Source organism: Lissotriton vulgaris, chromosome 4_1, assembly GCF_964263255.1.
Source record: "Lissotriton vulgaris chromosome 4_1, aLisVul1.2, whole genome shotgun sequence".
Classification (NCBI taxonomy): Eukaryota; Metazoa; Chordata; class Amphibia; order Caudata; family Salamandridae; genus Lissotriton; species Lissotriton vulgaris.
In genome coordinates, this window is record NC_141691.1 from 1,913,328,307 (window position 1) to 1,913,354,377 (window position 26,071).

Sequence of the window (26,071 nt, forward strand, 5' to 3'; positions counted from 1 at the left end):
AAAGGCCGGGCCCTTTGCTCTGCAGCTGGGGAGATGTTTACCTAAATCACTAGACAGGAATGTATTTTCGAGGAGCGGAGCAGATAACTTGAAGGCTGAATTGTCTTGGCAGGCAAGCAGGCCGAGCCGGGCACCGCTCGCCGCGCAGGGAGTAAGGCAAGGGTCATGGATGCAGATCCAGGCTGCAGCTTTCTGAGGCAGAAGGCAGGAAGGCAGAAAGGACTCGATGGCAGAAATCAGGGCCTAACTCAACAGAGCCAGGAAAACGTGAAAGTGCACCATGTAAAGACGGTGGCACGGCATACTTAGGAACAGAATTATCGACCCATTCATGGTGGATCTGAAAGAGGAATGTTAACGTTGGACGCAAATGTATTTGCGTCTTCATATCTGGTCATGGAGGGAAATTACATGTACTTGAAGCACGTACATGGAGCCGTTGGGGTCTACGTTAGGGGACACAATCGACCATAAAAATTCCAATTACCTCACTAAGGGACAGTAGCCATTGGCTACTGCCCTCTGACCTCAGTAGCTCACATAAGCCTTGTTCCTCAGATTCGATGACCTAAGAAGACGAAGGACCGAAGAGCTGTGCAGTGGTGAGAAGAAGAAGACGACTGATATGGCCCCAGCCCTCGAGGTCTGTCTCCTCCTCCATCGATGCTGCTTTAGGAAAGCGGCGTGCCATGCAGCCAGCAACCTCAAGAACCCTGAAAGACCAGCCAAGAAACAATCTACAAGTCTCCGAATCTACACCACTCTGCACCTAACACCCATGGCCCGAGTCTTGGTTGCCCACTGACCCAGTGACGTCTCCCCAGCGATACTGACTTGACAACCAGCATTGGAAGACCTTTCCTGATCGTTCCCTTAATTGCTGAAGCCTCAACCTGAAGGATCCCCAGACCGCGACAGGATCTGGTGAGAAAGCACTGATGCCAAAGGACACCCCTGCACCTATAGCCCCCAGCCATGGTGTGCCCAATCAATAGTGTCCAGGCATCCCTCCACTATCCACCTTACCTCTCCAGTTGTGGGATTGCTTCAGCCAACCAAGCCTGGAATCTTTATCCACTGATGCATTCTTGCACTCTGCACCAAGACGCGCCTGCACCGCTGGTGGAGCAGTCTCAGTGCTCTTTGGTTGCCCCTCCAGTGCTGATCTTAATCCCCAAACGTGTCGAAAGCTGCAGACAGGTCCAACAGCACCAAAATCATAGAGCTCCCTTTGTCCTGTGACATTCTGATGGTATCAGTCACAGAAAGGAGCACCGATTCTGTGCTATAGGTGGGCCTGAATTCAGATTAAGAGTGATCTAAACCTCCCGACAGCTCGATGAAATTTGACAAATGAGTGTTGATATGCTTCTCTGTCATCTTGCTCAGGTAAGGCAAAAGGGATATGGGGCGGAGGTTGGATAAATCTGTCCATGGGAGAGCAGAGTTCTTAAGAATGGGATTTACAAGAGCTTTCTTCCATTTCTGTGGTACCTGACCCTTATCGAGGGAGAGATTCATCAGAGTTTGGATCATAGGAAAGAGTAAGTTGCCCAGGGAAGTAACAATTTTGGCAGGCAAAAGATCTAGAGGAGATCCTGTTTTAATTTGACCCATCAATGTATGGATATCGCTCTGACTGACCACAGGGAAGGCAGTAAGCGTGACAGTATCACGAGTCAAGGGATGATGGGGGGTTAAAGTGGAACTACCCTTAGGGTTTGTAGTCTTGATGATTTTATCATATATCAGCTCTATTTTATTTTTAAAAAAGAGAGAGATGTCATCACACAGTGATTGTGAGGAAGCATCAGGACTTTCACAAGCCATAGGTTTAATAAAGGCTTGTGAAATCCGATATAGGGCCTTGGACGAATTACCAGCTTCCGCCAACTGAGAGGCGAGGTGATTCCTACTAGCCAATATAATATTTTTATGATATGTGGACAAAGCATCAAAATGACTTTTTTTCTTTTCCTCAGAGCGCATTTTTCTACAGGCTTTTTCAAGTTTTCTACAAGCCTGTTTCTCCGATCTTAATTGATCAGTGTACCACGCCTCCTTGTGAGAGGGGGGACGCTGTTTACACAGTTTCATGGGGGCCAGAGAATCAACCGCAACTAGGATAGCAGAATTAAACTTAGATAGGGCTGACTCAATATTACCAGAGGGTGTAATGAGGGGCTCGACCAGTACCTTCTGGAGTTCCTCCAATGTCACTTTATGCCATTGTCTACACCAAAAGGAAGGGAGGGGGAGCCGTTTATTAGGTTTGTCCAAACCTAAAAGGGAGAATTCAATTATAAAATGGTCTGACCAGTTCACCCGAATCTAGGGTCGGCATGCAATCTTAGAGCAATTAGAAAAGATCATGTCCAAGGTATGACCTGCCAGATGTGTTGGACCGTTATTTTGTTTTATAAGTCCTAATAAAGAAAGGTCCGGCAATAGAGATGAGGTCTCAGGATTGTTGGGAAGGTTTCCATGTATAGTAAAGTCTCCTAGAAGAAGGAAATCATCTCTAGCTTTGAAGTGCGGGTCAATAGTTTGATAAGGAAGAGTGCAAAACCAGCACTCGGCCCTGGGGGACGATAAACCAACGCCCACTTCCAGAGGGCTTTGGACGGAGTATTGATCCTAAAGATCATAATTTCCATCGAGGGGCTACTCCTTTGTTCCAATATAGAAACATTCAGCCCCTCCCTATAGACAATAGCAAAACCGCCACCGGTTTTAACCGGTCGATCCAGCCTTAATATTTCATATCCTGCGGGGATGCCCAGGGTAATAGCAGGGACCGTATGAGGTTTTAACAAAGTCTTGGTCAAAAAACATATTTCAGGCTGTGCGGTAAAGATTAAGTCCCAAATTTCAGTATGATGTTTCGGTAGGTAACGGTTGTTACAAAGAAAGCTCTTCCAGCCAGTCGGCAAATGTATCACCCAATAGAAGTAGATATGTGGGAAACCTGAAACTGGCAATATATGCACACAATAGGACACTCCAGACATGGCCAAGAGTCACAAGCACAGCCCACAAGAGGCACTGATTGAAGGTCCAGTAATTTCTGAGCTGAGTAACTAATACGATTTACTACAGTAGGAGTTATACTGACCGGGACAGAGTCCATGGCCCCTGGCCCCGTCCAGTCGCGGACGGGCACAGACAGGCTACTCTTTGGCTACTCTTCGGCGTGTCTTCGGCCCTACCCCGCGAATGAACGCAGCACGCTCGAGTTCAGACGAGGGCTAAATAGCCCTGGAGATCCTACGACTAGAGCGCTAAGCGCTCCAGTGCCTGGCTCTCCCTGACCCGCCCTCCGCGCAACGGTACGGGCTGCTGCGTCAGACCGGGGCGGGCAGGAGTGGTGACTGAGCCCAGGCTTCCTGTGAATAACCGGTGAGTGCCAAGCCCACCTTGCAATTCCCCAAAAGTGGCACAGATAGCGTATTTAGTAAAAAGCAATCAAGTTACAGTCAGAACACAAATCAGATTTCCAATTAAAATGTACGTTTTTAAAATTGCGGTGTTAGCAGTGGGAGCACTGATTTTTACCTGTGGCAAACAAAGCGGATCGGGGAAGACACTGCCACCGTCTTCCCTACCGCTTTCTCACCTAAAAGTTACTCACCTGGCTTTTTCCCATAGGATTTCATTGGTCTCTCACTGTATTGTACTAAGTGTGATCCTGAGAACAAAGTATCTTTTTCTGTACCACAAAGTATTTCAGGTACACGGCACAGTATTGATTGATACTATACAAATCTATTGTCAGTATTTGACAGTATGGCAATTGAAAAGTACTTACTTGTAACTGAGTTTAACTTGGTTTCTAGAAATAAAAGTAGCAAAAGTAATATTTTTCTACAAACCATTGGGCTGGAGTCATTCATTGTGTATATTCCTGCCTTGAATGAGTATCTACAACAAATGCATTCACACTACCCTCTAATTAGCCTAACTGCTCATCCAGCCTACCACTAAATTGAGAGTAAGGTATTATCTGATTTAACCTCTGCCATACCTTTGGAGACTCAATGGACGCTGCGCACATTATACATCTTTTTTGTATAGACAATACAGGGCCAGCTTCCTATAAGAAGTATCTAAATCTATCACGCCACAACAAAAAATGATGTCCAAACATTTGAAATTGTGTGCTTTATTTACCAGTTTTATTCACTAAGCGGCCAATTCCGATCTGGGTTAGAAAGCTCTCTGACCGAGCAGTATCCGGAGTGTTTTCCGACCGAGCTGGAGTCCTGCAGTCCGACCGAGTAGGATGCGGCCGTATGCTGCCGTACTCAGTTCGGTTGGACTCCCATAGAAGTCAATTGAAGCCGGTCGTATGACGCGTACATGGGCTCCCATTGACTGAATTGGTCCGTCTTGCACAAGGGCGCCCCCTACAGTGGTTTTGTGTTGGTGCCATCCGCACCATACATGCCTGTGTTGGGGAGACACTTGTTCCTCCTGTGTCCAAGTCGTAAGGCTGCAGGTGACAGGGGGTCCGACTCAGACCCCCAAATTCAACTTCCCGGACATTTTGTGAGCCAGAAACTTCCGCTCGCACCGGCTGTCCGATGAATGCATTTTTCTGGCTTGGTCATAAATTGCATCCATTGCACGGCACAGTTTATTTATGGATGACACGTATGGAGCGGTTCAGACGCAGAAACAACTTGGTCGGTGAATTTCACGTTGCTCGCATCGTACTTGCTAGCTTGTACAGCTGTACGAGTTGGGCGGAAAACACTCGTACGGCTTGTACTTTTTCCAGCTGGATCGCGTTCGGTGCCCTACCGAGCGAGTTCGGAATCGGCCCCTAAATGTTGAAGAGTTGTTTTCCTTGAAAGGAAGAACAGTTGCATTTTTGTAACTCTGGAAATTCAAGAGTGCTAGGTAAGGCTGTGCTAAATCTTGCCAAGTTGTTACCCTGCTGAGGTATGGGTGGTTTTGTTTTTGCCTTTCTTGCATCTACCTACTGCAGCTTCTTGCATCTACCTACTGCAATGTACTTTATTAAAACACAATAACACAGTTTAGCTTTGTTGTTATGATGCTCTTAGGTTTGGGAGACTAATGTAATTCAGAGTTATGCTATTAATGAAATGAAAGATCATGTGTGCTTACCTTGGACTGGCTCCTTCAGGATGAGGTTGCAGTGAAAATGTGAGGCCACAATTCGGTGTTACTGTAAACAAGTAGACCATCTGTGGTGCACAATGTTGGCAGTGTAACATGTCTAGAATATGCAGAGGTCGTAATAGCTATCATAGTCTAGTGTAGATTCTGATCACTGGTGATAGTTTGCGGTGTCTCTTGTTGTTCCTGCATCTCCCCACTTTGTAGTTTTTCTATGCAAACTACAAATATTTCCTTTGGAAGATCAATATTTTCTTGAAAGTACTATTTGGGACTTTAATTGTGCCTTTTTCTAGTGAGTTATCTTTGTCACCATTTCCTTTTCGTCCTTCAAATACTGTACAGCTTACACTTATTTGATGTTGAGCTGACATCTCTTACTTTTAAATGTATGATCCATTCTTTGTGTGTGCATTCTGGTGGTACTGATTCCAGGGTGAGCTATCAAGTTGCGCTGGTAAATGTGAGGGCTGTTTAGATATAGTTATGCCAACATTTAGCAGCAGAGATGTCTGCTGCTAAATGTGGAGGTTACTTTTTGGGGGGGCAGTGTGTAATTTGTAAAAACATAAATGCGGAGTCCCAGACTTTTTCTGGGGATAATATTGCTGAATGCCAAGGTTGTCATAACCTTATTCTTTCACTACCCTAATATTGCCTATTCTTGCAGGTTCCGTTTTTTCATCCCTTTTTTTGCATTCATCATTGTTGTCTTATCTCTCTCCTTTCTTCCCTTTCTTTCTTTCTCTCTTGCTTTGGGTCAGAATCTGTTGGAAAACAATTAGCCCCTGTCTCCTAAAATGAGTGCAGGTGGGTAAGGTTGAGTAAGAATACTTCACATAGGAGAATGGTCTCACCTCTGGAGACCGCAAGCACCTAAAGCAATCACATCTAATTGGAAATGTGCTGCAAATGCAATAATATGACTGGTTGAGTAGTCTGGCGGTATAGTTAGTTTGTTCAATCCTTGCATAAAGGAAGCATTGTGCTGATAAAAGGCAACATTGTGTTAAGTGTAGCTTACAAAAGTATAAAACTTCTGCCTAGATCAGCAGGGTTTGCATGTGCACTCGAAATGAGGTCAAATGTACTCATGATGGACCTGCTAATCATATATGGGAGAGCTTAAGATCTTGTTGTATTCCACTTTAGGTGTCCATATATATAGATTTTCCTTTAACATTTCGTAATATAGGCACAATTCGCACTGCCCACACATATAGGCATGAGATCCAAGTCTTTATTTAGGGATTAGCCATGCAACCGAAATACAGGCTTGGTCACCGACATCCGTCCATCCCAACGTCAAAACAAGTTCTTAAGCCTTGGGAGTTCCCCTAGCACAGGATTAATGATTTCTCCAAGAACTCATTTGTTATGCTTGAACCGCTATTCCTTAAAGGCTCATTCCCGACGTCTTCCTCTGCGTGACTTTACGTCAATGCTAACATTCCAAGGCACCTACCAGGTATAAATTTAAATCGACTTTAGAGGAGCCCGTATTCCGGTCTGACACATTGACAAGAGACGCTGTCATGCCTGCTCGCAGAGAATGCAGCTCCAGTGTTCTGACTCCCTTCACGGGGTGTTAGAGTTCGAGACCCGGAATGAGATTCCCACCTCTCTAATTCTCAAGGTATGGAGTTGACTAGACTCTAGAGATACATCATCTACTTCTTACCTTGTACTATGCTTAGGTTAGGTACACTAGGGTAGAACTAATCAGAGAAGCATCTTATGATTATTCGCATTTTTAGATTATGTTATTTATGTATATGAATATATTTGTCAAAGATAATGCTAGCGCAGTAATATTTCATTCTACGTCTTCCGCTGTACATAATATATCTCGCCTACTGTCTTACGATTGTAACAGCTCACATCTCTTACATAAGAAATAAGATTGTTCAATAAATCCTTTTATTGGTACACCCGTCTATTCTTCCTGTGTAACTCTGAAGAAACTAAGGGGCAGATTTGCAAGCCCCTTGCGCTTCTTTCACGCCGCCATTGCATCACTTTTGTGAGGCAGCCGCAGCGCAAAAGATGCGCAATGCAGCAGGGTATTTACAACGTGATGCATCTAGGAGATGCGTCACGTTGTAAAGCCCTGTGCCAGAAGGAGGCGTTCCTGCGCAGGGGGGTGTCCCGGCGCAGGAACGCCTCCTAAAAGTGGCTGAGTGAAATCTATAAGATTTCACTCAGTCACTTTTGCGCCTATGCTGCGTCAAAACCCTGCGCCTGCTTGAAGTAGGCGTAAGGATTGGTGAAGCATTGTAAAAATAGGCCCCCCAGAGCATTGCTGGAGCTGCGTTGCGCTTGCGGCGCAACTCCAGAAATGCACTGCCTTTACGGCACAGATGCGTGATGCATCTGTGCCATTTTTGCCCCATGGTGCGCCGCATTCATGGTGGCAGAGGCGTGGCGCACTATACCAGATGCATCTCTGCTGATATGCAGGGATGCGCCCGTTATTGTAAATCTGCCCATAAGTATGCACGGTTGGCTGAGTGAAAGTGTTATCTATTGTGTCCACGATTCTGAGAGTGCTCTGATTCTGAAGGGAAATAAAGTTGTCATGTTTATGCGGTAGTCAGAAACTACTCCCTTCTTGTTTAAAAGGAGTTTCTAGTGGCCTCTGAGTTAGCTGACATAAAGTAATTAAGTTTAATATACTCTATAGGTTCATACTGAACTCAGTCCTTTGCCAAATCTATAGGGTATAAATAGCAACTACATTACAATCTGATATCACTTCTTGTGATGCCATTTCCTGTAAGTCGTTGCTTGTGATGCAACTTCCTATGATGTAAATTCCTGTGATGGCACGTGTGATGTTATGTGCTGTGCTGTCCTGTGCAGTGATGTTATGCGCTGAGATGTCACACGCAGCCCCCGACATCGCCATAGCCATCCCGGACCGCTACAAGATCACCTGGAGGGACCGCATCAACCAAACCGGAGGAGGCATCGCCATCGTCCACAGGAACACCATCCGCATCACGACCAACTCCGGCGACACCCTTACCGCCGCCGAGCACCTTCACTTCCAGATACACACCGACCCCAAGACCACCCTCAGAGGTACCCTCATCTACAGACCTCCGGGACCACGCACACAATTCAGGGAAGCCATCGCAGACTTTGTCAGTCCACACGCCCTCACCTCCACAAACTACATCCTCCTAGGGGACCTCAACTTCCACTTCCACCTGGAGAACAACAAGGACTGCAACACCACCGCCCAGCTGGACAACCTCACCAACCTCGGACTCAAGCAACTGGTGAACACCCCCACCCACTAAGCCAGACACACGCTTGACCCCGTCTTCTCCTCCAGCAAGCACATCTCCTTCAGCCATTCCACCGGACTACACTAGACAGACCACAGCTCCGTCCACTTCAACTTCAGGAGAACCACGGCCCACCACCACCCGCATAAGGTTCCCCGCAGAAGCTGGAGTAAGATCACCGCCGACCAGCTCACCACCGCCCTCAGCCAGAACCCGCCCACCAACACGACGGACCCCAACGAAGCAGCCTGCAACCTCACACAGTGGCTCACCAACAGCGCCGACGAACTCGCACCACTGAAGAATCCTCCCTGCAGACCCGGCAGCAGGAAAGCCTCCTGGTTTACCATCGACCTCAAAAACTTCAAGAAAACCTGCCGCACCCTCGAGAAAGCTGGGCGCCACGACCAGACAGCAGAGAACATGACCGCCCACAAAAACGCCACCCGCAAACACCACCAGCTGATCCGAAGCACCAAGAAGACAACATTCAAAGCAAGACTGGACAACAACATCCACAACAGCAAGGAGCTCTTCAGCATCGTCAAAGAGCTCTCAAATCCCAGCACCTGCAACACCAACATCACTCCCTCGCAAGACCACTGCGACTCCCTCGCTGCGTTCTTCCACCGCAAGATCACAGACATTCACAGCAGCTTCGGCGCACAAACCACGCACCCAACCGCCGAACCAGCGCCCCCAACCACCACCCTCTGCACCTGGACCCCTGTCAGCACCGAAGACACCTGCTGCATGATGAACACCATCCACTCCGGCTCCCCCACCAACCCCTGCCCACATCACATCTTCAACAAAGCCAACTCCACCATCGCACCCCAACTCTGGAACATCATCAACAGCTCCTTTGCATCCCCCACCTTCCCAGAGAACTGGAAACATGCTGAGCTGAGCGCCCTCCTCAAGAAGCCCACCGAGGACCCCATGGACCTGAAGAACCTCCGCCCCATCTCGCTCCTCCCCTTTCCAGCCAAAGTCATCGAGAAGATCGTCAACAGACAACTCTCCACCTTCCTCGAGACCAACGGATCCCTCGACCCCTCACAGTCCTGCTTCCGAGCAAGCCACAGCACCCAAACCGCCCTCAGCGCAGCCACCGACGACATCAGGTCCCTGCTCGACAATGGGGAAACGACTGCCCTCATCCTCCTGGACCTCTCAGCAGCCTTTGACACCGTCTGCCACCTCACCCTGATACAGCACCTCAGCAACACCGGAATCCAAGGAGCGGCCCTGGAGTGGATCATCTCATTCCTCGCCGGAAGAACCCAGAGAGTCCGCCTCCCCCGTTCCGATCCGTGGCCACCGAAGTCATCTGCGGTGTCCCGCAAGGATCCTCTCTCAGCCCCACCCTCTTCAACATCTACATGAGCCCCCTCGCAGCCATCGCCCGCCAACACAACCTCAACATCATCTCCTACGCAGACGACACCCAGCTGATCCTCTCCCTCACCAACGACCCCGCCACCGCCAAAGCCAACCTCCAGGAAGGAATGAAAGACGTCACGGAATGGATGAAGATCAGCCGTCTGAAACTGAACTCAGACAAGACGGACGTCCTCATCCTCGGACCATCCCCGTCCGCCTGGGACGACTCCTGGTGGCCCCCTACCCTGGGCAGCGCACCTAAACCAACGGATCACGCACGCAACCTGGGCGTCATCCTGGACTCCTCCCTCTCGATGACCAAGCAAGTGAACGCCGTCTCATCATCCTGCTTCAACACCCTGCGCATGCACCGAAAGATCTTCCGATGGATCCCCACCGAAACCAGGAAGACGGTCACCCAGGCCCTCGTCACCAGCCGTCTGGACTACGGGAACACCCTCTACGCTGGAACCACAGCCAAACTCCAGAAAGGACTCCAGCGCATCCAGAACGCCTCAGCACGACTAATCCTGGGCATCCCGCACAGCAGCCACATCTCTGCCCACCTGAAAGACCTGCACTAGCTCCCCGTCAACAAGAGGATCACGTTCAGACTCCTCACCCACGCACACAAGGCTCTCCACGACTTGGGCCTGAAGTACCTCAACAGCCGCCTCATTTTCTACACACCCACCCGCCAGCTTCGATCCGCCAGTCTCGCCTTCGCCTCAGTCCCAAGAATGCGGAAATCCACCGTCGGAGGAAGATCCTTCTCCCACCTGACAGCCAAGACATGGAACTCCCTCCCCACTCATCTACGGCTGACCCAGGATCACCTCTCCTTCAGGAAACAACTCAAGACCTGGCTGTTCGAGCAGTAGCGACCCCCCCCCTCAGCACCTTGAGACCCTCCGGGTGAGTAGCGCGCTATACAAATTTTGTGATTGATTGATTGATGTCCTGCGCCCTTTTGTCACTTGCAAATTGTCTAACTAGGTTAGTGCCTCTCTTCTTTATTAGGACTGGTGACCTGAGAACAAGTATATCAATCTTATATAACTGAACCGTTCTTGCAGCTTGTGAGTAAGAAAACGATCTTTAACCGTAAAAATGTTCATTCGAGCACACACGAAAATAGAAATGTGTAGAATGTGCTGGAACTCCATTCGAATCGTCATGTACATTACGACATGTGCACATTTGATGTATACTTTATAGAGGAAAGTGTGTGAATATTCAAATAGTTGCAAATGTAGGACATACAAAGGCGTAAACTATGCATGGTGTAATTTAAACATTTGGGGCCCGATGTAGGTAAACTCCAATTTACTACTTCTTAAATACCGAATCATACCGATTCGGTATTTGAGAAGTGGTAAATTGGAGGGGGGGGAGATGTGGGTATTTCAGAATCTGTAAGATTCGGTATTTACCGATTCTGTAAATACCAAATCGGTATCCCCCATTGATTCCTTTGGGCCCTGAAGCCCATAGGAATCAAAGGGCATTACCGAAACAGTATTTACCGATTCGGTAATTACCGATTTCTGCAAGGGTGCAGGGGGTGTCACTTTGACACCCCCTATCACCCCCAATACAGGCTTGAGTGCCATGTGGCAGGCATACATGCCCTAGGGGCAGGTCTGCCTGCCACATGGCATAGGTGTGCATGCACACATGTGCATGCACACCGGAATCGGTATTTTACCATGAAGTTGTATTTCATGGTAAAATACCGATTCGGTAACACCTGTGGAACTCAGAAGAGTCCCACCTACATTAGGAATTTACCGAATCGGTAGAATTACTGAATCGGTATTTTACCGATTAGGTAATTTTACCGATTCGGTAAATGTGCAGCTACCTACATATGCCCTTGGAAACGGGCACCTACATACCAAATGGCCATTTACCGGTCGGAAACGGACGAAATCGGCCGTTTCCGACCGGTATTAAGGCTCCTACATCGGGCCCCTAATCTCCAATACCTTTGTGACTCAACCCCTCAATACACGTTTTTTCCAAAAATAAACTTATTGGTTCAATCTTAAAGTGATGCAGAACTCTACACTAGAAAAAATTGAAGGGAATACTTTTGCAAGCATAAATGTTCTTTCAGGCACTACTCATTATAAATCTTACACCGGATAGCAGAACAGGACGTGAAATGTCGCCAGACGGTATCAGATTCATTGCTTGGATCATATCAAAACAAATTATGGAAAGAAGACATAGATTCAATTTGGAAATTTATATTAGATTAAACAATGGTACAAACTATATTTGACAATCATATTTAAATGCAATTATAGTTCCAGTTTGAAGTAGACGTGCGACACTATTAAGATTTAATCAGATTAAAATGGCTGCGGGGACCTTTAACTGGAAAAAAAGGCGCATATTCTGATGTTGCCTCTTCTCATTTCATTTAAAGTGTGTCACCGATATGGCTTTTGGCAGAGTTCTCTTTTATTGCGAGTGCAAGATGAAATGACTGATGAAAGACGGGTAGACACTGGAATGAGGTATGGTAGAAAGGTTTTATTTTATCTTAATGAGGAAGAGATTTATTCATTCAGCAAAAACGTATATTACATTTTAATTTTAATAAGTTTAACTTAAATAGAGCAGAGCCTGCTTTGTACATGTTTATACAGGGGGAGTAGAAAGTTACAAGATTGAAACAAAAAGCATAAAATAAGGTGTTAGGAACAAACCAAAATTGTATCTCAAAAGGATTGTACATGTTAGTTTTAACGAACTTAGGGGCATATTACCAAGCAATAGCGATAATTATCGCTATTGCTTGGTTAGAGACAAATATTTACCGCTGAGCTGCGGCGATTTTTACCGCAAATAAACCTTGGTATTACCATGGTTTATCGCAAATGCGATAAAAATCGCCGCAATGCATGAATATCGCTGAAAAGTCAGCCATATTCATGCATTACCGAGCTAATGCTCTTAGTCATGTTATCCACCTCCCATTGGATAGCATGGGTAAGAACTGCTCAGGGCAGGTGTTAGCTTTTGGAGATATTCGCGCTTAGCGTGAATATCTTCTAAAAGTTGGTAATAGGAGATAGCGATGTTAGAGACTGTTTTCAGTCGCTACCATCTTGGCACGCCCACTTTGCATGTCATTAGTGATGAATATCACTGACATGCAAAGTGGAGCCCAAGATGGTCGCTATCTCCTACAAGCTGTCGCTAACTGGTGTTAGTGACAGCTAGGTAATAGGGAGATCATTTTATCTCCGCTTTCTTGGCTTTTAAAGCCAAAAAAGCGGAGATAAACCCCCTTGATAATATGCCCCTAAATTCAAAAACATAAAAACATCTCTTCAATTAAAAAAGAAAAATCATTTACGAAGGGCGTGTGAAATTTCACATTGTTTTTCTTGTAAAAATTCTATAATTGTGTGGAATACTACAATAACTATAAGTAGTTCTCAAAGTTTTGGGCCTTGTTGATTTTATCATTAAAATCGGGACTGTTTGAGTTGTTGCAAGATCATAGGGGCATATTATCAAGGAGGGCGATAAGAGATTATCGCCGCTTTAGCGGCCGTTTTCGGCCGCTAAGCGGCGATAATTCAATCCCCCTATTAGCAAGCTGTCGCTAAAAGCAGTTAGCGACAGCTTGTAGGCGAAGGCGAGCAGTTTGGGACCCGCTTGGCATCGGCGATATTTATCGCTAATGACATGCAAAGTGGGAGTACCCAACCTGTTAGCGACTGAAAGCAGTCGCTAACATCGCTATCGCCTATTATCAACGCAGGCGTAGTGATGGAAATATTCACGCTAAGCGCGAATATCTCCAAAACCTAACGCATGCTCAGACCAGTTCTTAACCATTATATCCAATGGTGGATATTCTTGCTAAGTCCCTGTTAGCGATAATATTCACATATTTTGCCGCTAACGCAGGAAATGTTATCGCATTTTAGATAAACATTGCTAATAGCACGTTATCTCTGCGCTAAAATCCAGCGATGCACAGCGATATTAAAAAGGTGCCTAAACTTAGTTAGCGATAAATATCGCTAGTTTTTAATAATATGCCCCTTAGAGATCACCAATTTCCTTTCGGTTTCAAAGTCGCAAGTAAAACGGATGCCGAAGTAATGGAACTCCAAAGGAAATATTGGCAATTTGTGAAGAAATTCTAGGCAATTGCATAGGTATAGGAGAAGCAGGAAACTGATAACTATAGTAATGCCAATGGTAGGGAATTACTCATCGCCACAGTGGCGTAATAAGTCTTCATACGCCTCTAATAATTACATAGAGGAAAATACGTGAAGGACTAAAATGAAAACATAAACTGACACTGAGGAATCTCAAATTGGAAGAAATATTGGAACGTACAGAGTTATTTGGTAAAGTCTCTGAAGCCCTAGAACTAACGATCAATAAAATCAGAATAAATTCAGCTTACAAAATGCCACAAAAGAATGGGAGATCCTTTTACAGTAGTGGTCACACACACCTGCACTAACTCAAATAAAATGTAGTCCAAAAGCTTATCACTGGTATTTTCAGTGCAAATCTGAACACAACTGAAAAGCAGCAGACTTCCACTCAAATCCGTGAGATTGCCTTTTTGTATCCCCTATGTATCCCTTTCCTGCGTACATGAATGGAGTTACTACCACGCAATTTGTCTTGCTACGAGGCATTAGCTCATTGAGGGTAGGTCATCTAGTTTAAGGACAGGAATGTGTAGTAAAGACGATAGAGGCAGAGAGGCTTTAAAACAGATTTATTCTTCGGATTACACTGTTGTGGACTCGGAGCATGCAAAGGGCATTGAGTCCACCAGCCACAGCTTCAACGTCAGACAGTCTTGTTTCAAAGCATGACATTTATTTTACACCGAGCAACCTAGAGACATTCTAAAAGCACTTTCACCATAACAGTTCTCCTACAGTTCTCCTACAAAGTAATACTTAAAGTAATGTTCATAAAATATATAATTTCATTTTGAACAAGATGTAAGTACTACACATTTTCCCTTCTTCCCAAACAAACTAAAACAGGAAACCAAACAAGAGCAAAAAACCCTAACAGAATGGTAAGGGTAAATAAAATATACATTGTGTTCTAATTCTGCTTGGTGTAACAATCACTCTAGAGCTTCTTTGTGGACATTCTCGTTGGGGCAATATGGACGACTCGCCCTTCATGGGAGATACAGGTTTCCAGCCAAATTTGCCCACCACACCACCAAACCCTTGACCCGGGATAACTTTGACAATTTCAGCCAGATTCCACCAATGCCTACCTTCAACTTGCGCTACATTGCAGACAATCTTTAACACCATGGTCGGCTCCCCAAACTTGGTCTCTATCTTCTTGACATGTACAGATGACTTTATCCTAATCATGTCTTCAACCTCAAACAGCACCATTTTAGCACCTCTTTTAGTATCAAACCACACTTTTTGTTCAGCATTGGACAAGGACAGGTTCTCCATTACAATAGACATCAATTTTGTGACATCATGGTCTGATTTGAGTCACGTTGATATTCACCTAGGTCTGAAACTGGCCTTTCTTCCTCTCAGTAGCTTGAAAGGAGATACCTTGGTGGATGAACTTGGTGTTGTCCTGTAGAACCATATCATGCTGCTCAAAGCTTTAGCCACATCATGGTTCACTGCTGTGATCCATTTGGCACACTCATTCACCATGCAGTTCATTCTTTCAACAAGCCCATTGATTTGTCGGTGGTATAAAGAATTTCTCAGGTGTTTTATACCACAGGATTCTAGGAAAACTTGCTATTCACTGCTTATGAATTGCATCCCATTAATCTTCCCTCCTGCAAACCTCTCTGTGAAACATCCCTAAACATTTAGCGTTGGATTCTCTGACGATCTTGATTTCCGGATATTTAGAGGCATAATCCAGAAGTACCAAGATGTCCCTGGAATCACAAGCTAGGGAATCATAAGGTCACATTGCATCTATTCTGAGTTTGACTGATGGACCCACAGGGCATTTTATAATCATGAGAGAAGGCATCACCCCCTCAAGGCTTTTATCAGCTCCCCCACACACACAGCAATTCACCACTTCCACATCAATCTCAGCATCCATGCTCGGCCACCGAAAGGTCTTCCGAACATGATGTTTTGGTGAGTGTTGCAACCTAACTGTCCATCATGGGCCTTATTGATGATATTAATCCTGACAGAATGGGGTGGAATGAGCTTGTCAGAGCACAACATAAAGCCATCTTCTATGGAGATCTTACTCACACCCTTACAGTAAGGTAGCAATAAAGGGGACCTTTTCTCTGGGACAACCTTTTGTTCACCAGCTCACATATTTGCTGCAATAGAGAGTAATTCTGAAATGCGGACATCCGCTCTTCCTCAGAACACATCTTTAATTCGAGTATTTCTAATGCTGCAACCAGACAGTTTTCGAAATCCTCATCAATAAGGTTGCAAAACTTGATTTGATCACGTTTATAGATTTTAAGAAGAAAACAGGAAAGGAAATCTGCCCTCCTATTCTTAACTCCTGAATGTTGTTGCAGGGATTCTGCACATACACACAACTATGTGCAGGAATATTTGAACTCGGTGTACAGGGGCTAAGCCTTCCCACCGCCGTAGTGCCCACGAACCCAGGATCGACTAGCTATGGTGCCTCTCTCTCGCTCTCAGACACACTCATGAAGAAGCAAATGATTAGACACACCAGAACACAACACTCACTGATTTCTCAGGAATCGCGGTAACAAGTCACACCTTTATGATCACACTTTCGTACTTGTCCACAAAAAGAACTGTATGAAACACAAATGTGTCACATGAAACTGATATTGCAAAAGTTTGGTAACCGTCCTCAATATCCTGGGGGTGCAACACTTGTTCACACCACCTCCCAGAAAACTTACCAGTGGTTTGTGATCGGTTTGCAACATCAAGCATTTTCCCCATTCCTAAGGGCAAACATTTTCAACAGCCCACAAACATGCCAAAATCGCTCTTTCAATAATTGAGAACTGGAGCTCAGCTGACCTCAAAACCCTGGATGCAACCACCACTGTGTTCTCAACACTTCCTACATTTTGCGTCAATGTTGCTCCCAGCCCCACCTGACTGGCGTCAACTGTGATACAGCATGGATAGCTGAGATTGAAAGGTTTAAGAGCTTTGCTCTTTCCCGACATGGACTTATCCTGATCCAAAGCAGCAAAACATTCTTCACACGACACACATTTATCCCCCTTCTTTTTTTTTATTTCTGTAATTTTTTATTGAAAAAAAGATATATTTACATGGAACACAACATATACATGGGAGGAAGAAAAGAAAAAGAGGGGGGGAGAAAAGAGAAAAAAAAGAAACACCCGGGGGGCGTCCACCTCGCTTTCAGCTTTTTAGTCTTATTGATGTTAGTCCGGCCACCAGTCGTTCGAACTCGGCCTTGTCGTTTGCATCCTCCTTCCCCTTGTCTTGCATTGGTTGTCACTCTTAACCCCTCGCCCCAACCATGGATAGGAAAGATAGAGAGAGAAGGAGCGGTGCAGGTTTTTGGTGTTTGCACTATCAAGTGGGTTGGATATTTTGGCACATGTCGGCTTAGGTATCTGACTGTACTGCCTACGGGGGTTTATGCGATGATAGGTAGTGGTCTAGGGACTCCCATATATTTGACTGCCTGTGTGTTTTTGGTGAGTGTATCGCTGTTATGGTGTCCGCCCCTCTTAGGAATGTGACCCAGTTGAGCCATGCTCTAGACGTGGCTTTCCCTGTGTCTTTCCAGTTATTCAAAACTGTTTTGACTGCCGATGTCAGCAGTAAGTCGATGAGGTCTCTGTCTTCTTTGGTTGTGATTGAGGGAGACGTGAACCCCAGTGCTAGGCTGTAAAAGTCCAGTTGTATGGCGGCCCCTGTGATGTCGTTTATCAGTGTCTTGATTATGTTCCAGAATTTCCTAACCTTGGTGCAATGAAAGAGTAGGTGTGCGAGATCCCCCCTTTGTTTGTTGCAATTCCTGCAGGAATCACTGTCGCGGATTCCCACGGAGGCTAGGCGGGCGGGGGTCCAGTATGCCTTATGGATGAGCCAGAATTTAGTCTGGTTTAGAGTTGCCGTAACCTTTTTCCTAGATGTGGATCTCCATAACTCAGCCCTCTCCTCCTCACTTAGCACCCTTCCCACTAGTGTTCCCCAAAAGGTCGTGACTTTGTCGTTGAGTTTGGTGGATTTTGGGCATAGGGCCTTGTAGAGGTGCGCCACTTGGTGCCCTAGTTTATTAAGGTTAGTGGCGTGTTGTAGGATTGATGGTGTTAGTCCGTTCAGGCCTGCTTTCCTTATTGCTACCTTAATCTTCAGGAAGTTGTACAATTCTATGCCATCTAGATTGTGTTCTTCTTTGAGTGTGTCGAAGGTTATGTTTGCGCCTTGCTTCTGTAGATTGCTTGCTGTGGAAATGCTCTGCTTGTACCATGAGTGCATGTTCAAAGTCTTGTCCCTGTATTTTATTCTAGGGTTGTGCCATATGGACTCAAACTGGGTTTTCTTTATGCTTGTTCCCAGTAGCTTATCAACACTTAGGAGGGCCGTCTTGGTGTTCCTTAGAATGGGGTTGTTTTTGATTGCTGGGTGTCGGGTGGCGGTAAGCAGGGCGATGGGGTTCATCCCTTTCAGTAGACCTCTCTCTAGTGTGAGCCATGCCGGGGTATAATCTTGCCTCGGTGTGAGCCAGTATAGTTCCTGTCTTGCTATGCATGCTTTTTGAAATGTTTTGAAGTTTGTTATGTTTAGGCCACCTAGGTCGTTCGTCAGTCTAAGCTTATGTAGGCTGACTCTAGGCTTCTTTCCCCTCCACAGAAAGGTGTTAAGCATTTTATCTAATGTCTTGTGGAAGTCTTCTGTGTTTATCAATGGCAGCATGTTAAGCATGTAATTCACCTTTGGTGTGAGCATCATTTTAATCGCCTCCACTCTCCCCCACCACGTGGTGAATTTGGGAGACCATCCCTCCACTCTTTCCTTTATTTTGCGTAGTATGGCTTGTTCATTATGTTCTAGTGTGGATCTAAGGTCCCTCTCGAAAAGGAGGCCCAGGTATTTGATTGGTTTCTTTTGCCATGTCTGGCCAGATGAGCCTAGTACTGTCTTAGTGGTGTGGATGTTTAAGGATTTGCACTCAGATTTTTCCCTGTTCAATTTGTATCCCGAGACCTGGGCATATTGTTCTATCGTTTCCATCAGGGCCTTGATTGATTTCCCTGGGTTTTCGGTGATTATTAGGACGCCGTCCGCATATGCCGCTAGCTTAAAGGTTTCCCCTTCTACCGGTATCCCTGCTATGTCTGTATTGGTTCTGATCATGTTTAGTAGCGGTTCTATCGCTAGCAGGAACAGGGCTGGGGAGAGCGGGCACCCTTGCCGGGTCCCTCGTCCCAGGTGGAGTAGTTCGGTTTTCCCCGTTTACTACCACTCATGCTTCGGGATCGTTGTAAAGGGCTAATACCATCTTCCTATAGTAAGGGCCAAGCCCGAATTTCTGCATGCACTGGTCAAGGAATGGCCAGGACACTCTGTAAAATGCCTTCTCAGCATCTAGGGCTATCATGACAGCTGCATTGCTGCTCTTGGAGGAGTGGTTTATTATGGGACAGAGCAGCCTTGTGTTGTCGTGGGACATTCGGTTTTTAAGATAGCCTACTTGTGAACAGTGTATCAGCTTAGGTAGATTGCGTTGAGTCGGGCTGCTAGGACTTTGGCATAGATTTTACAATCTACGTTTATAAGTGGGATTGGTCTGTAGTTTTTTGCCTGGTGTGTGTCCTTGCCCTCCTTTGGTATTACTATTATGTTGGCCTCCTCCATTGACGGTGTCATGCGTCCATTCTGGACGCAGTTCGTGAAGACGTCCGTCATTGTGGGCCTGAGTATGTGGAGGTACTGCTTGTAGAAGCCTCTGATAGTGGCTTTTAAGGCATCTCAGAGTAAGTTCCTGTCTGTCTCGGGGGTGTCATTAATTGCCAGGTATTCTTTTATTGCTGTCTCGATCTCTGCCTTCGCTGACGTGTTGGTAATCAGGTTGTCGTCGAAGCGCCATCTACGAGTTGGCTTCTCATTGTGTTTCCCTGACAGGACTAGGCTTATGTGTGAGTGATCTGAGATGCTCCGTGGGCCAATTTCCGTGTGGTCTATGAGGTGGGTGTGTGTGTCTGATATGAGGATGTGGTCTATTCTGCTGTAGGAGTTGTGTGGGTTTGAGTAAAATGTGTATTCTCTGGCGTCTGGGTTTTGGAGTTGCCACAGATCTTTGAGACTAAGTTTGGAGCACAGGTTTTTCAGGATATTGCCCTTTTGTGATGTTTGGCTAGGTCTGTGCGGGTGTTTATCAATGGCTAGGTCCAGGACCTGGTTCATATCTCCTGCAACCACTAGAAGCTCGCCTAGTGGTAGTGTGTGCAGTTGTGCTCCTACTTTGTCCCAGAAGGACCTGTCGTCAGTATTAGGACCGTAAATGTTGGCCACATGTATCGCTTCTTCGCCTCTCTTTAGGCTGGTCACTAGAATTCTACCCTCGATGTCTGCCTGCGTGTTCACCAGTGTTAGCTTGGATTTCTTGCTAGTTAGTGTCACCACCCCGTTCTTTTTGTTCTGTGCTGGTGACCCTGCTACTTCGCCTATCCAGCTAGCCTTGAGGCGCCCTATGTCTTCGGCTTCTAATCTGGTCTCTTGCAGTACATAGATGTCGCTTTTGAGCTTCCTCAGGTGTTCTAGGACTTTCCTTCTCTTCACCGGGCTATTGAGAACTTTGACGTTCAGGGATACTATCTTGATATCAGTTGCAAGGTTGATTTGGTTGTTGTGTGTCATTTGTGGTGAAGTGCATCTGGCGATCTAGACATAAGACAATAACAACCGACAGGAAACAGAAGTCTAACAAGTGGAAATGGGAGCGCAAAGGTAAACATCCAACGCTGGGTAACTCTCGGCAGCCATGCGCTTAGAGAAAAGGGGAAACGCGAGCAGTGAATTTCCGAGAGGTGAAAGTGGAACAAAGAGGAGGCTGACACCGCTGCATGCGCACGCCAGAAAAGTTACTCTGAAACACTAAGACACCGTCCACCACTTTGAGTAATTGTATATTGCCCTCTAAAATATTGAAGCCGTAGATGCTAACCCAAAAGGCATCCAATGTTATTGAAAGGTATCAAGAGGTGAAATGAAAGCAGTTAAATGTTGTTATTCAGCATTCAGTTCCACCTGATGGTAGGCACTGGTCAAGTCAAGTTTAGAGAAAAACATAGCCCCTTTAATGAGGGAAAACAAATCATTTATCTTCAATAATGGGTGCGAGTCCACCCAAAACTCCTTGTTCAGTGATCTCAGATCCATACAGACTCTCAGTTGCATACACCTTTTGCGAACCACGACAGGGGATAAAGCCACAAAGAAGATTCATTGGGCTTTATGATGCCCTTGATGCATAGGCTCTTCAACTCCTTTTCTAAACATTCTTTTACACTGTAAAGCACCCCTGGAAGTGTATGCTTGAAAGGGACTGTTCCATCCTTAACAATGATTTTGTGCTTGAAACCATGAATCCTACCCAGCCCACAACCAAGACTTGCTCTCTGGCCCCTGGCTATAAAATCCTACCAAACAGCCCTTAATGAAACCACCCCAGGATGATAAGGCCCTTGACTGCTACATAAGTCTTCCCCTTAATTATCCTTCCCTTAAACACCATCTCTTCTTAAAAAAACAAGACTTTTATCCTGCGACCCCCATACGATACAGGAGAATGGTCAGGCAAGCATAATTGCCTCCCACCACATGTCTCTTCAAATAACGTTTGAGTTATGATGGTGATCCTAGCACCAGAATCAACTAAAGGTTTGAGAATTTTACCTCCCACACGAACCTCCACTATGATGTCACGAAGGTTAACCCACCAGAGGATCATTATTAGCACTAACCTCACTGGGAGCACACACTTGTTAATCCCCCACAGCAGAAATGACTTAAGTGTCTGACTCATCCTCTGAATTCAACACACCAGCCACAGGTTTCTTGTAAGCTTTCCTTTTCAAACACACTTTGACAAAGTGCCCAACACTTTTGCAATAATTACAGGTTATGTTAGCTGCAGGACATTTACCCCCTTTGGGATGAGGTGCATTGCCACACCTGAAACACATGTTCCCACGGTTAGCACTCACACTCTCTACTTTGGTGGGTATGAAGCCTCCAGAACTACTGTAATGTCCAAACTTCTGACTATAACTACCTGCCCTGACAACATTGACATTTTCAGGGTTTTTTCATCCAACCCTTTTAACAAGACTTGAGAAATGTTGATACTTTTAGCCACTTTGATGGTTTCTTCTAGCGTAGGATTCCCATTATTCAATATTTATGTCTGATTTGTTTATCTTAGCAATGGCATACAAATTGGTCTCTGATCAACTGATCAGTAAAACCTTTGAATTGACAGTCAGCTGCCAATCTACATAAAACAGAAATATAAGCATCAACATCCGCCCCTTCAACCTGCTTCCTCTTGAAGAAATTATGACTTAAAACCATGAGACTGGGTTGTTTATCAAACCTGAGCTTAAGTTTAAAAACATTTTCACAATGCTCATCAGCATCATCTATTTCCTGTTAAGACAATTCTGGGAAGTGTATGTAAATGGACCTGCCCGCGAACGCCAAAAAATATAGAAGTAAACATTTCTCTCTTTCTGCCCTAAATCTCAAGGGGCCAGTTGCACCCACATTCGTTTCAAAAACATTGTGCCAAATTTCCCACCTAACGGGTGGTTCCCCAGGGATATCTAAAAAAGCAGGGGAATGGTTACTGCTTGCAGAGTGCACATGATAAACATTTGCAACAACAATCCACCCAATACCAAATTTAGAGCAGACAGAATGATAACAGCAGTGTGAACACAGAGAATAAAAGATCTAAATAGCCTCTTGAATAATAACTCATAGACACCTCCAAAAAATACAAGGAAAATACATTTAAACTAGAGTATGGTGTTAGAACTTAAAGGCTGATATTAATATAAGTGTACGTATCATCAAGTGGCACACAACTCAGTCGAAATGACAAAGGGAAAAAAAAATTTTACACCAAAAAATGTTGTGCACAGTCCTGAAATAGGTCACCCAAATAATGTGTTGCAGAAACTTCTTGCTGGCAAAAAAACAAGTCTGCCAAAGTGTGGGCATCACCGCGATCAAACAACGTGAACAGCTGATGTGCAATATTTGCAACCACATAGCCCGTAATATTCTCAAAGCCAGCACAGGGATTTCAAAACAGCTGATGGTGAAAAGGTGGAAGACACTGTGGGGTTGCGTATGTCACACTGGAAATACTAGACCAATTACCGGCATAGAACGCAGAGTGCAGATAAACTCTACATGCTGCAACGGAGCCGAGTTTTCTTTTTGTTAGCGCTCTCAAAATGTCCTTTCGCATGCATGGGAGTGACTTACTAGGAGCTCCTGATCACCCACGAAATTTGACGTTTGAAAGCGCCATGAGATTTGCTAGCCGTGCTCCTGCGCGATTTTGTGGTCGCCCACACGTCATTCGGGCTTGCCAGCAACTTCCAGCGGATGTTATCTGGCACACGTGAATCCAAATGCGAAGGGTCTACTGCAGCTGTAATGTGGGGAAGATTCTCTCCTCCAGAAACATCAAAACTTCCAGAAATAACAATTTGGAGTCAAAAACCTCCTCAAATGGACCTTGGTGTTGTTTTAATTGTGCCTTTTTGTCAGACTTTTTTTTCAACAAGAAGTAAGTACCCCAGAGTCTTCCACTTTCTGTTCCTGTCCAGCAGGCTCCTCCCACTTTCAGTCCATCTCCTAGTCACTTTTTATCTGGATTTGGAACTGGAAGTATCACTCTCTGTGTCTGCTGCATATACCATTGGATTTCAGGACTTTGTATTTGAGATTTCAAAAGTAAATTGAAAAACTTTCCCATCCCACATGACGCATATAACGCAAACAGTTGCATCTGTATGTTTTGTTGCTCTTTCTTATCCTTCCTGAGGGCACACTATGAAAGTTTATGTTGGTGTGGTTTTCTGTTTTACGAATGGAAACACTGTATTGTAAATTATTTATAATAACTTAAGTAACCAGTGACCACACTAAATGATATTGTTTGTTTGTACTACTAATTGAACTGCAACAATGCCAAGTTTCACTGATGTTCTTCTTGCTTTTTTGCTTTTAGGTGCACAAGCAATCAGACATCCCCCACAGTACTGCCAGACAGAAGGCCAGTAAATGGCAGGATGCTTGACCACACATCACTGACATCTTTTCAACTTGTGAAGCTAAGTGCCACTGCTAACTGACAGTTTCAAGATGAACCAAAAGAAAGGCGCTATCAAAAAAATGGCCAGTGAGAAGAAGGAGCTTACCACCACTGGTATGTTGACCCAGACCTTTTTGGGAGTAAAAAACCTGTGTCTGCCGCACTGGCCTCCAGGGAGCAGGCTAGAAGCTGCATCCACACATCAGCAGACCCACCCCTAACCTAGGCCAAAGCCCATGTCTATCACAGAGGAAGCCAGTCTAATCAAGGCAACACCAAGGAGCAGTGATGTTGAAGTTGACTTATTTCTTTCACAAAGTAGTACCCAATCTTTGCAGGAAACTCTGATAAGTGATGGCAACAACAGCCGCAACCATCAATAGTAATACTTCTCAAAGCAGGTTACGTTCAGGAGATTCCTGAGGAGGTAGAGGAAGCCGCTCGTTCAGAAAATCTATTGTCTTCCAGATCTCCAGAAGAAAAAAGAGGGTTTCTGATGATCTAGACACCACTAAGATCCCACCTTAGTCTAAGAGTGAGACATGCCATGAGAGGCTAGGGAAAAGGAATGTTCCTGAAAGCATTAGACTTATGGCTGCAGATGTAGCAGAGGAAGAAGATGATGATGAGTGGAGAAGTGTGGCTCAGTGGTTAGAGTGGCAGACCCTGATGCAGAGGTTTGGCCCGGGACCAGGGTTCAATTCCCCGCCTCGTGGGTCTTGGGCTAAAAAAATTCCATGGACCTGATCATTCTCGCCTTGCTGCCTATTCCAATCATGGAGTCCCACTCTCCAACTCTGGGCAATAGCTTGCTTAATCTCCACAATGGCCCCCACAACGCTAAGGATGCCTGGCCTCCACCTTGGGGGTGCCCAGGAGTGGATGCCTTTATGATGCCCTTGATGCATAGGCCCCCACAACGCTAAGGATGCCTGGCGTCCACCTTGGGGGTGCCCAGGAGTGGATGCCTTTATGATGCCCTTGATGCATAGGCTCTTCAACTCCTTTTCTAAACATTCTTTTACACTGTAAAGCACCCCTGGAAGTGTATGCTTGAAAGGGACTGTTCCATCCTTAACAATGATTTTGTGCTTGAAACCATGAATCCTACCCAGCCCACAGTCAAGACTTGCTCTCTGGCCCCTGGCTATAAAATCCTACCCAACAGCCCCTAATGAAACCACCCCAGGATGATAAGGCCCTTGACCGCTACATAAGTCTTCCCCATGATTATCTTTCCCTTAAACACCATCTCTTCTTAAAAAAACAAGACTTTTATCCTGCGACCCCCATACGATACAGGAGAATAGTCAGACAAGCATAATTGCCTCCCACCCCATGTCTCTTCAAATAACGTTTGAGCTATGATGGTGATCCTAGCACCAGAATCAACTAAAGGTTTGAGAATTTTACCTCCCACACGAACCTCCACTATGACGTCACGAAGGTTAACCCACCAGAGGATCATTATTAGCACTAACCTCACTGGAAGCACACACTTGTTAATCCCCCACAGCAGAAATGACTTAAGTGTCTGACTCATCCTCTGAATTCAACACACCAGCCACAGGTTTCTTGTAAGCTTTCCTTTTCAAAAAAACTTTGGCAAAGTGCCCAACACTTTTGCAATAATTACAGGTTATGTTAGCTGCAGGACATTTACCCCCTTTGGGATGAGGTGCATTGCCACACCTGAAACATATGTTCCCACGGTTAGCACTTACACTCTCTACTTTGGTGGGTATGAAGCCTCCAGAACTACTGTAATGTCCAAACCTCTGTCTATACCTACCTGCCCTGACAACATTAACATTTTCAGGGTTTTTTCATCCAACCCTTTTAACAAGACTTAGCCACTTTGATGGTTTCTTCTAGCGTAGGATTCCCATTATTCAAAAACTTATGTCTGATTT